This window comes from Mesoplodon mirus (assembly GCF_964341445.2).
Source record: "Mesoplodon mirus genome assembly, chromosome: 4".
Taxonomy (NCBI): Eukaryota; Metazoa; Chordata; class Mammalia; order Artiodactyla; family Ziphiidae; genus Mesoplodon; species Mesoplodon mirus.
The window spans coordinates 95,307,149-95,320,724 of NC_138979.1; the positions used below are offsets into that span (position 1 = coordinate 95,307,149).

General features: G+C 40.5%; 1 pseudogene across 1 annotated transcript; it reads right to left on the bottom strand.

The window, feature by feature from the left end:
- Positions 1 to 7,436: 7,436 nt before the first annotated feature.
- Positions 7,437 to 13,337, bottom strand: LOC309802872 (large ribosomal subunit protein eL32-like; annotated as a pseudogene). Its single transcript has 2 exons — positions 12,928 to 13,337; positions 7,437 to 7,702 (listed from the first exon to the last, which is right to left on the bottom strand). The product of its transcript is annotated as a large ribosomal subunit protein eL32-like (transcript).
- Between the last annotated feature and the right edge of the window lie 239 nt (positions 13,338 to 13,576).

Genomic DNA, 13,576 nt, shown 5'->3' on the forward strand with positions numbered 1-13,576 from the left:
CAAGATGAAAGGAAACACATAGCAACTATGCAAATATACTCATAAAACAAAACAAAAAAACAACCCAGTAACAAGGAAAGGAACATGGCACACCAAATGCAGTCTGGAAATCAAACAAAGTATAGAAAAAATGTAAGAGTTCTTTCTGCTGGCATGTTTATGATAAAATAAGAACTTATAAAATGACAAAACAACAAAATGAGATTTGTAAAAGAGAGAACATAGAATTTAGGAAATAAATTAAGACTGTATTAGTCAGATCCAATCAGGAGCCAGAAACCATACTAGCTATTTTAACCAAGGGAGTTGAAGAATTGTTAACTAAGTACTGAAGAATTGAAAGGGAAAAAAGGAACAATAAGATTATAGATAAATAAACATAGATATAGATATAGATATAGATATGTTGCAACTTTGAGGAGGGGCCCCAATGAACTGAGTACCAGGCTTGTGAGAAGAGAGTGTTGCTTAGCTGGTTCTGGGGTCTCTTAGAAGAGGAGCTCAATAGAACTGTGACCCAGACCTGTAAGGAAGAGGTGCTGACCAGCTGGTGCTGAGGTCTTTGAGGGGCTGCGATGAGACTGGTTCTGCAAGTGTTAAACAAACAGTGACTGTAAATTGGACTTTGTAACTGACTATGCTTCTCCTGGATCAAAGCAACGTGCCCTAGTGAAGAAGTGAGGCTGAGGTGCCACTGAAAAGAGCAGGAAAACAAGAAAGAAGGAAATCCCTCCTCCTTCCTCCAGCTTTTAAGTCTCTCTCTGACACTTCCTATTAGAAGCACCTAACAGAGGGAAACTGGCAAAGGAGAAATGTGGTTTACATGGTCCCAGCTCCAGCATCACAAACCAGGAGAAATGAATGGTGGGTATGGAGGTGAGAGATGATATTTATAAACTGGCACAACGGCCAAAACAATATCATTACAGAATTAATAAATAAATTTGGAACAGCAAGAAACAGACCTAAGGACAGGGTCAAGGTTTATTTTGCTCACCACTCTATACCCAGTGCTTACCACAGTGCTTGACCCATAGCAGGCGCCCAATAAATGTTGAAAGAAAGAATGAATGAATAAATGAATGCTCACTGCTACCAATAACCCAACTCACATGGGTTTTGTTAAGGCACAATTGATTCTAACACTAAATTGTTTGAACTGATTTTCTACTGTTTTCTTTGAGAATCGCTTCTCCTATCATGGTGGTGGACATTATGGCCAGCAGAATAGCCATCAGTTATAGCCTGACCATGAATAGCTAAAATAGACCAGAAACTTAGAACCATCGGCCTGTGTATTAAGGGAGATATGGAAAAAATGAAATGCACAGTCTCTGACAATAACCTGTGAAGTGCTCACATTCTACATTGTCAGCCATGAATCTTATTGATCTTATAGAATGTATTTCAAAATTTTTTCTGTGGTGTTCTTTACCTTAATTGTATTAAAATACAGCACTCTTTTTTTTTCTGCAGTGTGATTTGCATCATTTATTACTATCAATGGTACCTCCTTCTTATTCTGTGTAACATTAGCGTATCTTCCAGGAGAAAAAATAAGCAATCAAGGGTTTCTTTTATGGATTTTTTAATGTGTATTTTTAGTGCGGGAGGTTTTTGTATCATTCCAATGTATTCCTTGTGTTCAGGTTCAAGACTGAATGAACTTCATTAGAGTATATAAACTGTCACAGTTAAGGCAGTGCTTCATTGTTTTATAATGATAACTTTTCACAGTACAGAATCTATTGAGTGCTGGGATCTGCTTCTCACCTGTTCAGAAGGATACCAAATCAGAAGTCATAGTTTTCATACTTGACTGTTTCTTCACCTTCCTGGAATTCACATAATCCTGTTGACTTTGCACTTGAAACAAACAAATATATATCAATCTTATTGATATTTTTTACTCCAAAGTTCTTCTGTGGCAAATCTGTCCTGAACTAGGATATTTTGACATGAGTAATTATAGCAGAATATATGCACAAAAAGTCATCGCACTCAAACATGCAATTTCACACTAGCAACTGATAATTTGAGGGGACAAGAAAGTTAGTAAGAGAAGAAAAATGGGGCGGAAAGAGGAAGATATATGTGGATACTTTTAACACCTTCTCCTCTTACCACAATTACCAGATAAAGACACCATTTCTGCTGTGAACGCCACTGCTACTTAGCCGTAGCCGAACTCCTTGAAGGATAGGATAGGTGGACAGTCAATTGAGCCCACTCTATTCCCCAGCTGCCCAGATCTTGGAGAGAAGTCACAGCTTAAGCTCACCTAAGGACCACCAGACTTAGAGCTTCAAGGTAGAGGGAGCACAAACACATCTAGAACTACTGCTCACTCCTTCCCTCTGACAAGTTTTCTCTTTTCTTTATCCTCTCCTGTTCCTCTGCATTTTCTAGAAAAGCTTCTAAAAACTTCGCTGACCCTTGGAGTTCTGGGTGTTGGCAAGCATAGATATTTAGCATTTCATGGTTATCTCTCCCTGAATTCTTGGTGGACAGGGATTTATGCTACTGGGACTGTTTCTCAAGGTTGCCCAGTGTTGCACCACTGGTGAAGGATACAAACTATCATGATGATTTACTGTTGATTTTTCTGACAGCTCCCAGACCACCTGAAGGTGCCTTGATCACTTGTGGTCTGAGGGTCACTGTTCCAGAACATTTGTGATAAACTATAGCTCACCTTTGAGGGAAGGACTCCGTCATGTTCACTGCTTGTATCCCCAATACTTAGAACTGTATTTGGAATATACTCAGTGCCCAATAAATATTATTTCTTCTCTTATATTTATTCTTTTACTAGTGGAATTTAATTTACATGTTCTTAATGTAGTTTGAGAGTTCCTTGAAAGCTAGAGCTATGGGAAAGCTATCTTCCAGAGAATTCATCATTCTTTACAATGTATATAAAATCCATTGAATGTTAGTTATTGGACAAAATCCAATGAAAATAAAAAATATTTCTGTACTACAAATAATGTATTTTAAAAGTTTTAGCAAGAAATAAGTAGTGTTAAAAATATTGATATGAGAAAACTATATGGTGGTTCCTCAAAAAATTAAATATAGAACAACCATATGATCCAGCAATTCCACTTCTGGGTATATACCCAACAGAACTGAAAGCAGAGACATGAACAGATCTTTGTACATCAGTGTTCACAACAGTGTTACCAAGTCCAGTCTCACTCTGCTTGCTGCACGATAGGCCAATAAATCGGGAAACGAGGTGTTGAGGCAAGGAATAACGACTTTATTCAGAAAGCTGGCAGACTGTGAGAAGATGGCAGACTAGTGTCTCAAAAAGACTATCTTGGGCATCCCTGGTGGAGCAATGGTTAAGAATCCACCTGCCAATGCAGGGGACACGGGTTCGATCCCTGGTCCGGGAAGATCCCACATGCCACGTAGCAACTAAGTCTGTGCACCACAACTACTGAGCCTGCGCTCTAGAGTCCATGAGCCACAACTACTGAGCCCACGTGCCTAGAGACCGTGCTCCGCAACAAGAGAAGCCACCACAATGAGAAGCCTGCATACCACAACGAAGAGTAGCCCCCACTTGCTGCAGCTAGAGAAAGCCCGCGTGCAGCAATGAAGACCCAACGCAGCCAAAAATAAAAAGAAAGAAAGAAATTTATAACAACAACAAAAAAGACCATCTTATCGGGGTCTGGATGCCAGTTTCTTTCATAGAACAGAGAGGTGGAGGAGGTGAGGAAGTAAAGTAAAAAGGCCATAAGTCTTGCAAATATCTCCCGGAATGGCCAGCCTCAGGGAGGGGATGTGTTAATTTCTTCTTTCTTGTAGCCATTCACAGGTGGACAGGGTCTGGATGTTTCCCTGAACATAGGCACTTTGGTTTAACATTCAGGCAGAGAGGCAGGGTTCCCCGAGGCAGGCCATTATGTATAGACAGTATCCTTGCAGTGAACAAAAGCAACGGGAAGCAAAGGTTAAAGTAAAAGAAACAGATCTGACATGTAGCCAGATTTTGTTCTTCCCTGTAACAACAGCATTATCCACAATAGCTAAAAGGTGAAAGCAACCCATAATGTCTATCAACAAATGAATGGATTTTTTTAACGTGGTATATACATGCAATGGAATATTATTCAGCTTTAAAAAGAAATGAAATTCTGGGACTTCCCTGGTGGTCCAGTGGCTAAGACTCTGCACTCCCAATGCAGGGGGCCCAGGTGCGATCCCTGGGTCAGGGAATGAGAACCCACGTGCCGCAACTAAGAGTTCACATGCCATAACTAAAAGATCCCGTATGCCACAACTAAAGATTCCACATGCTGCAACTAAGACCCGATGCAACCAAATAATTATATATTAAAAAAAAAAAACGAAATTCTGACACATGCTTTAATATGGATCAACCTTGAAAACACGGTGCTGAGTGAAAGTGAAATAAGCTAGTCACAAAAAGACAAATAATGTATGATTCCACTTAAACGAGGTACCTAGAAATAGTCACATTTAGAGACAGAAAGTAGAACTGTGGTTGCCAGGGTCTGGGGAAAAGGGAAAGCAAGGCGTTATTGTTTAATGAGTACAAAGTTTCAGTTTGGGAAGATGAGAAAATTCTGGAGATGGATGGTGGTGATGGTTCACAATAATGTAAGTGTATGTAAAACCACTGAACTATATACTTAGAAATGGTTAGAATGATAAACTTTATGTAATATATATTTTACCACAATAAAAAAAGAAAAAATGTTGACAAAAATTTTTAAAGAATATTGGTCATTAGAAAGTATCTGATATTGTTTTAGCTCTTTATTTTGTAGCTCTGAACTCTGAATAACCCATTTTCCCAGTTCAGTGGTTCTTAAAGTGTGATCTGGGGACCCTTGGAGGTCACCAATACCTTTACAGGAAACTCATAAAGTCAAAATTATTTTCATAGCAATACGAAGATGTTATTTGTGTTTTTTTACCTTCATTCTCTCATGAGTAAATATTGGAGTTCTGCAAAGTTCTGCAACATTTACTTCATTCTCTCAGGAGTAAATATTGGAGTTATCACAAAAGACTGAATTCAGAAGCAGCAAGGAGAATTCTACTCTCTCCTATTAAGTCAGACATTTTTTTCCTGACAAATTGTCTCCAAAAATATAGTTATTTTCATAAAATATATTATTTATGTTAATGTTACCAAGTCCAAGCTCTCTCTGCTTGCCACATGACAGGCCAATGAATCAGAGAGGAGGTGCTGAGGCAAGGAATACAACTTTATTCGGAAAGCCAGCAGACTGAGAAGATGGCAGACTAGTGTCTCCGAAAAACCATCTTATGGGGTTTGGATGCCAGTTTCTTTTATAGCACAGAGAGGGGGAGGAGATGAGGAAGTAAAGTAAAAAGGCCATAAGTTTTGCAAATATCCCCTGGAATGGCCAGCCTCAGGGAGGGGATGTGTTAATTTCTTCTTTCTCACAGCCATCCACAGGTGGACAGGGTCCAGATGTTTCCCTAAACAAAGGCACTTTGGTTTAACATTCAGGCAGAGGGGCAGGGTACCCCGACACATAATACATAAGCAAGCTTCCCGTTGCTTTTCTTCTTTTAGTGAAGAACTTTTGAGAATTGCTGGTCCAGTTTATAGGGCGATCAGACAAACCCATTAAGATGCTAGCAAAATGGCACTTCTCACCTAAAATTTTACCCATCACCTCAGGTTAATCAGGCTAATCTCCAACCTCTTCTAAATTCAGATAAAACCCAAAACTGTCTGTGAACATAAACAGTTTTGTCAAATGTGGGTTAAGTAATACTACTTGCTGATAAATAATTCTGAATCTGCAAACTTCTGGGCCTGACTTTATTGCTACTGGATCAAAATTCATGCCTGCACATAGAGGATGGCAGTTGAATATTCTAACACAAATTAGGGGTTTGGAAGAAATGTACTCTTTAATTGTGCACCTTATCTATTTTGTGGTCACTTAAATATAACCCACTAATTATAGAGTTCTTATTCTACTTAGACATACAATTTAAAATTCATTATCCAGCATATAATTCACAAAGACTGTATAAAGACTAGTTATACAATAGTCACATCAGAAATATAGTCATAGTTTAAGATAGGTCACTCAGTCTTCTTTTAGTCTGTATAACCATGTTTTGCTTTCTAAAAGATCCTTGAGAAAAGATGTTTCTGGTAAACGCTGACTGAAACTGTCTTAATTCTTTTCCTTGCAGGAAATCAGGTCTTATCAAGTCACCTACAGGCATAGTGGTTAAAAACTTAAACTTGCCTGGTAGGCAAACCTGCATTCCATTCTCAGCTCAGATACTTAGTAGCTGTGTGACCTCAGGCAAATTGCTTACCATCTTTTATTCTATTTTATTTTTTACTTTTTTATTTTTTTATGGATAAGTAGTACTTTTATTTGAAATAACACAAAGAAGCATAGCTAAAAATATTCTATTCACCAAAAAGAAGGTAGGAAAGGAAGAAGGAGAAACTAAAGATCAGATGGAACAATTAGAAAACAAATACTAAGATGACATATTTAAATCCAACCATATCAGTAATTACATTAAGTGTAAATGGACTCCAGTTAAAAGACACAGGTTGTTAATTTGTATGAAAAAGCAATACTCAACCATATACAGGTCTCCCCCACTATCCAAAAGTGGAGGATTCCTGTGAAACCTTTTGTAAGCCAAAATGGCATAAAGCAAAAAAGCAATTACCTTAGGACACATCTTGTTAATAGATGCACAAAATAAATCAAGATAAAGCACAGATGCTCAAAGCTATGGCGGCCTAATGCTGGAATGCTGAGTGTAGTTCCCAGGGAAGGAGCTTGGAGGTGCCGCTCTTGATGCTGAGGGTTTGCACCGCCTCTAAAGCAGCTCACTGCAAAACAAACACTGAAAGCTATTTTCGGTTTTCACCTTTTTTCGTAAAAGTGAAAATCCTCTTCAGGTTTATTTCATTTAGCGACAATAGGTACCAGTGTAGGTCTTTCATCAAAGTGAAGGAGGTAAAGCAAACTTTCAAGAAGCAGGGCATACCTGTATTGTCTATAAGAGAAGCACTTTAAAGACACAAATAGATTACAATTAAAAAAGAGATGGGACCTGGTAGCCCTACAAGCATTTGGTATTAAACATAAACTCTGTGCAATGATGACTGGGATGGTAAAAAGAGCAGGACAAATATTTGAGCAGGAGAGCAGTCCTTTCTTGATTCCTTCTGGTGAGCAGAGGTTGCTGCTGACATTTATTCTTATCTGAGGTGGTGGGATCTAGGTCTTTCCAGATCTTTCCAGTTCACCTCCAGTGTTTTAATTGCTCTGGAGATACAAGGGAGCAATAAACTTGGGAAGCTGCCCTTTACACTTTGCCTATAGGTTCTCACTTTCAGCTCACCATCCTACTGTGGTTCTTCCTCTCAAGTCCTTTCTTTAGCACAGGACGCTGCCTTCAGGGGAGAGGGGCGGTAGCACACAACACTGCCCCCCTCTCGGCGCCCGGTCAGGGCCTCTCAGAGCAAAAGTCAGGGGCTGAGAGACGTAAGGGTACCGGGGCGGCAAGGGACGGACCCCTGAGTGCAGGGCTCGAACAGGTAACGGGGACCAAGAGGCTGCAGCACAGCGCCCCCAGGGTTCTCCCCCGGCGCCACATGCAGAGCCGGAAAGGCGCCGCTTACCATCTTTTAATCTCACTTTACCTATCAGTAAAATAGAGATATTAATACCTTTTCCCAATGGATTAAGTAAGAATTACGTAATGGGTAAAAAGCAATTAGCTCAGTCCTGGATCCATATTAAGCACCTGATCAATATTAGCAACTATTTCAAATACTGTTATTGGCCTCCATTACACTATCGAGCTATTTCTAATTAGAAGTAAGAGAAAGAAATCAAAGGTCTTGCTGTTATCATTTTCCCTCTTTCCTTAGGAAATGCAGAGACTGACAACACTAAGAACTACAGAAAGGGAAAAGCAGGCACTCTTCTGTCTGTCCTCTGAAAGCAAAGGATAGTCAAAGAAGAGGATTAAGCCAAGTCATGTCTCTTGTAGCCCCAGTTCATCAATTCTAAAATGAACATTTATTTCACATTATAACACCTCTGCAATAGGGATATGTCATACACTGCTTAACTAGCAGGGTTTTTTCTTTCTTAATGCTTAATAAAATAATGGCAAATCTTAAAATTCATGGCATCTTAAATTCAATGAAATAGAGTAATTGAGCTTTCTACTAAAAAATACTAATAGTACCCAAATAATCCCCCAAAGTACACCCTTCATTACTGTATTTATCACAGTGTCTTACCATCTCTCTTCCCAGGCCTAACATGCTTATCATCTGGCACAAAGAGATCACTTAGATTGATGGAATCAATGCATGCATTCGCTTGATCTGACCTTATTCACCACTCCTACTGTGAGTATCTGCAAAAAAATGTAGCCAAGGGAAGTCTATTTCTCTTTTCTCAGAATCCAACAGTCTTTAATTATATAGTGTTGATGTTGCTTATACTTGTTTCATGCAAGTGAACCTCATCTACCCAACTATAGTGTAAGCATCTCAAGATAAGGACTGAGTCAGATAAATTTGCCTTCCCTACAGGGCTGGTGCTGTGGTATATACTTAGTGATCAATTGCCCGAAGGGATTTTTTTTTTACACTGTACAAGGATATATGACCATATTCCTGCCAACCTGACTCCCCTAGAATTCTGAGTAGGGGATTTAAAAAAATTCCTTCGGGAATTCCCTGGCAGTCCCGTGGTTAGGACTCTGTGCTCTCACTGCCCAGGGCTGGGTTCAATCCCTGGTTGGGGAACTAAGATCCCACAAGAGTGTGGCACGTCCAAAAAAATACAAATATAAATTGTTGGAGAACTTAAAAAAAAAAATCCTTCGCTGCTCTAACAATTCAAATCACTTAGAATTTCTTTCTCCACCACTTACTGATTGTTAATGGACCCTTTGTCTGTTGATCAGAAGAGTCAAACCTATAGTGAAAGAATTACAAACTGCAGAATAGATGGTCACTGGCATAGCTGACACTGTTGGTGTATCACTCACAGACCCTCTGATCACTTTTGATCAATTCTGGTGTCTATCTCCTAAATTATGTTTGCTTTGCTTCCAAAGAAGATGCTTTGTCAGTATTTGCAGAAATTCAGAATTGCCCTGGGGGAACCATAGCCATTGATTGATTGGTGCCTGAATAGAAAGCCCACCACCTTTGCCTCAAGGCTGGATAAACCCTGAGGTATAATTTATGCTCCAGAGCTCCTCACAGGATCAGGCCAAGGCCAGGGCTTCTTGAAACGGCACCGGCACCGTGCTTACTTCATTTACCCCATCCCTATCCTACTCCCTCTACACCCTTAACAAAGAGCGTCTTTGAGACAGGATCTGAATTTGATAGTGTCTGAGTTTTTGCATAAAAATAATGGGAAAAAAAGTTTTGTGTTCCAAGATTTAAACATTTATTCTTCACCCTGGGTGTATATTCTTGAAACTCATAATGAGCAATATAAAACCATCAACAAAACCAAGACTGGAGAGTCTTTCTGCCCTGCCCTTTAGGAGGACACATTCTGCCCTGAGCAGGATAACAGGAATAAGGGAACAAAAGAACAGCAAACAATAAGAACTGACCAAACAGCATTTCACAATCGATTTTATTTTATTTACAAGTGATATTTATCTAATTTTATTTTTGACAATGTCTGGCTTCTTTGCTGAGCTTCTTAGTGGCCTTTTGGAACTAAAACTGTAGTGCAAAATGAGTTGATCGACATTTTGATAAAATGCTGCAAGATCACATAACAGAAATGCATCCTCTAATAGGCTCCAATTTCTCTCTCACTGCATCCCTTATAATGTAGTAGTCTTTCCTTATCAATGGTTTCTTTTTTTTTTTTTTTTTTTTGCGGTATGCGGGCCTCTCACTGTTGTGGCCTCTCCCGTTGCAGAGCACAGGCTCCGGACGCGCAGGCTCAGCGGCCATGGCTCACGGGCCCAGCCGCTCCATGGCATGTGGGATCTTCCCGGACTGGGGCACAAACCCGTGTCCCCTGCATCGGCAGGCAGACTCTCAACCACTGCGCCACCAGGGAAGCCCTCAGTGGTTTCTTTTACCTGTGGTTAACCACTGTCGGAAAATATTAAATGGAAAATTCCAGAAATAATTCATAACTTTTCAATTGGGCACCATTCTGAGTAGCGTGATGAATCTCAATTGGGCACCATTCTGAGTAGCGTGATGAATCTTGTGCCATCCTGCTCCATCCACCTGGGACGCAAACCATCCCTTTGTCCAGCATATCCATGGAGTATACACTACCCACTGGTTAGTATAGGAAAAAACATAGCATACCTAGGGATTGGTACTATCTGAGGTTTCAGGTATCCACTGCGGGTCTTGGAAGGTATCCCTACGGATAAGGGGGACTACTGTACTCTGGAGTCTCAAAAACAAATCTCAGGATCTACTCTACTGAGTGGAACTGTTATACAAGTTTGTACACCTTGGCAGGCAGTTTCACAAATATGTTTCTGAATTTCTTCAAAGCTCTTAGGTGTGGTAGATGGAAGTGTGGATGGTGACAACTCTGGTACTGAATTATTGTTCTTTTCCTTTTATGGCATTCAGCAAGTTGTTTAATCTTCCTGAGCTTCAGTTTTATTTCCTTAATAAGACTGTTATAAAGAAATGAATGAGATAATATGTAGTTGGTGGGGCAGCTGTTTGAGATGTTAATTTATATCTTGTTCAGGCTTCTATAAGTATTTCTGCCTCCCCAACCCAAGGAAAGCAACCATGTCTGCCTCCAGGAGTAGTTAATGGCTTTAATGTTGCAGGGCCAAAATTAAAAGTTGTCTGACACTCAGAGCATAACCTTTGGTCTAGTCTTGAAAGTGATCCAGCTGGATTGTTGCAGGTGGCAGGAGACATTAAGGGTTGGGAGAAGAAGTGGACCAACACTAGAGAGTAAACTATTTGGGAAACACCTCCCCATGTTTAGGGGGGATGCATTTATGGATTTCAAGAGAGTCAGGGACATGTGCCCTACTCCCACACAGTAGCAGGATCCAGGGCCTCTGATGGTGGCCAGCTTGTTACAAAATTGTATGTGTCAAGATAGAATGATAGAACCTATTTTCTTTAACAGTTTTTCGGCTGGATTTATAATTTTAAGATATTTAACATATGGTATATGAACCTCCATTTGTATTCTTGTCCTAGGCCCTGTAAATATTTGGGGTGGCCTGGAAAAGGGACCATAAGGACTTGGATCATGAACAACCAACAGTGGTAGCTAATGTGGTCTGAAGAAGAGAGAGCCCATCTCAGAATATTATGGAATGTGTAGGACCCTGGGGTGGTATAGAAAACCCTAATAAATTTTCTTCCCCCTAAAGTAAACATGACAAATCCTGAATTTCTCATCTCCCTTGACCTAGGTGGCTCAGAGCCAGATTTAACTTCATTTAGAACAAAATAGGGGCACGGATTTTTCTCTATCTTGTTCACTGCTTTATCCCTAGCACCTAGAACAGTGCCAATACACTTTGTTGAATGAATGGATTCTTGCTTCCAGTGCCAAGGACCAAACTCCCACCTGCCACATTGTGTAAAGCTCCCGGTTTTGTGCTGTCACATATTAGGTGTCAGTGTCAGGCACTCATTTTTGCCAAATGCCATATAATACATCTTTGTATCTAATGTGTCAGATGAGCCTAGAATACCCTGTTTATTTATTAAATTGTTTTAGCACCTTTAGCACTGTCTGTTATGCACAGACAACTAAGTACTTCGCCTGCCAGTTTTCCTCACTCCCTTCCTAAGTCCTAATCCCACTTTTCTGACAGAGCCCCTATCATAAATTCAGGGTTTCTTTGGCCCTGTATGTGAAACCAATTCTGTTTCAGAGACCACAGCCTTAGAGTTCTAGATCCTTCTCCATCTATATGCAACTTTTCTGCCCTTCATAGTATAGTTCTGTTCCTTGGTTGTGCCCACATTTAACATAGTACCTGCCTTCTCTCCCATCCTAGATACAATCCCAAAGTTAGAAATTCCCTTACCAACACCACCAGGTATCCACACGAGAGACACCCTTTGATCTCTGGGCCAGAAAGTGATGCTTCTACTGTCACCCTTCAGGACAATTTATTTAGGGAAGAGTTGTAGAAAGGGCAAGTCCATCTAGAAGCAACCTTCTTTCTTGGCACTGAGGGCTGAAGGGTATTGTTTTAAAGGCTTCTGTAAGGCTCCATGTACCTCTGTGCTTCTCAGCTTCTGCCATCTATAGAGAATACACCTGTTCTCAGAGGACTGAAAAACCATATGGTCTCCACCCTGTTGTTGGGATATAGTCGCAATCATGGCTAGAATTTTATTAGTCTGAGTTTGACCTTTTTCTGTGTGTATTCACTAGCTTAGTGATTTAACTACTCTGAAACTCTATTAGTACCAAGCTCAGTAAGCTCCTAATTTGTACACTGGAGGCTCCTTGCAAGCAAGAACTGTGCCTTTTGGTTCTGTATCCCCAGCACTTAGTACCCTGCCTGGTATGTAGTACTCTTCAGTGAAATCCCTCCTAGAGATAGATTCTGTCAAGAACTGTAAAGGGTCTGAGTTTTACCCTACTTTCAAGTTAACAAGTTAGCCTGTCATAGTTTCATGGATGCTGGTAGAAGACATGAGACTCCTGGGTCAGAGTCAAAAATGGTTTATTACTCATAGCAATAGTAGTAGCTAGAGTATCTGTCTTTTTTAAGTCAGTTCCCCAAGACCTAGTTTCCAGAGGGCAATGGGAATAGGGCCAGTTAACACCTGTACATGAAGAACTCTGAGCTTAGGGAGCCAAAATCTTTGTTTTACTTTGCAGAATTTTTATGGTTTTATTTAACACAAATAAAACTTGCACATGAACTGTTCATTTTCTTCACTGTGCAGCCTGGCATTGCGATCAGTGACTCACGGCCAGCTGGGCTGCTCTTTCCACAATGCCTTTGAGGTTCTTGGAGGAAATGAGAGCCATCTCAGCACAGTAAGATTTGTTGCACATCAGCAGCACTTCCAGCTTTTTGACGTTGTAGACCAGAAACTTCTAGAAGCCACTAGGCAGCCTGTGCTTCATTTTCTTGTTGCTGCTATGACCAATATCGGGCATCAAGATCTGGCACTTGAATCTTCTCTGTACCCTGTTGTCGATGCCTCTGGGTTTCTGCCAGTTACACTTAATTTTGACATATCAGCCTGACTGGTGCCGGATGAACTTCTTGGTCTTCTCTTTGATCACTTTGGGCTTCATAAGGTGTCTGAGAACAGTCATGATGCTGGGTTGGAGATGGCTGCTACCTCCCCTGAATCTTTTATAATGGGCAGTAAATATGCCTACCCTTTACTCCAGAAGGACACCCTGTTGCCATCAAACATTCTTGAAAAGGTAGTCTGGAACAAAGTGCAGTTGGTGCCTCATTTACAGGACTTGCAGAAATGGGAGTGACCCACGGAGAAATGTCTCAACAGACGGCTGAAGTGAAGCAGAGGTGGCAGCAGGCTGAAGTTCAC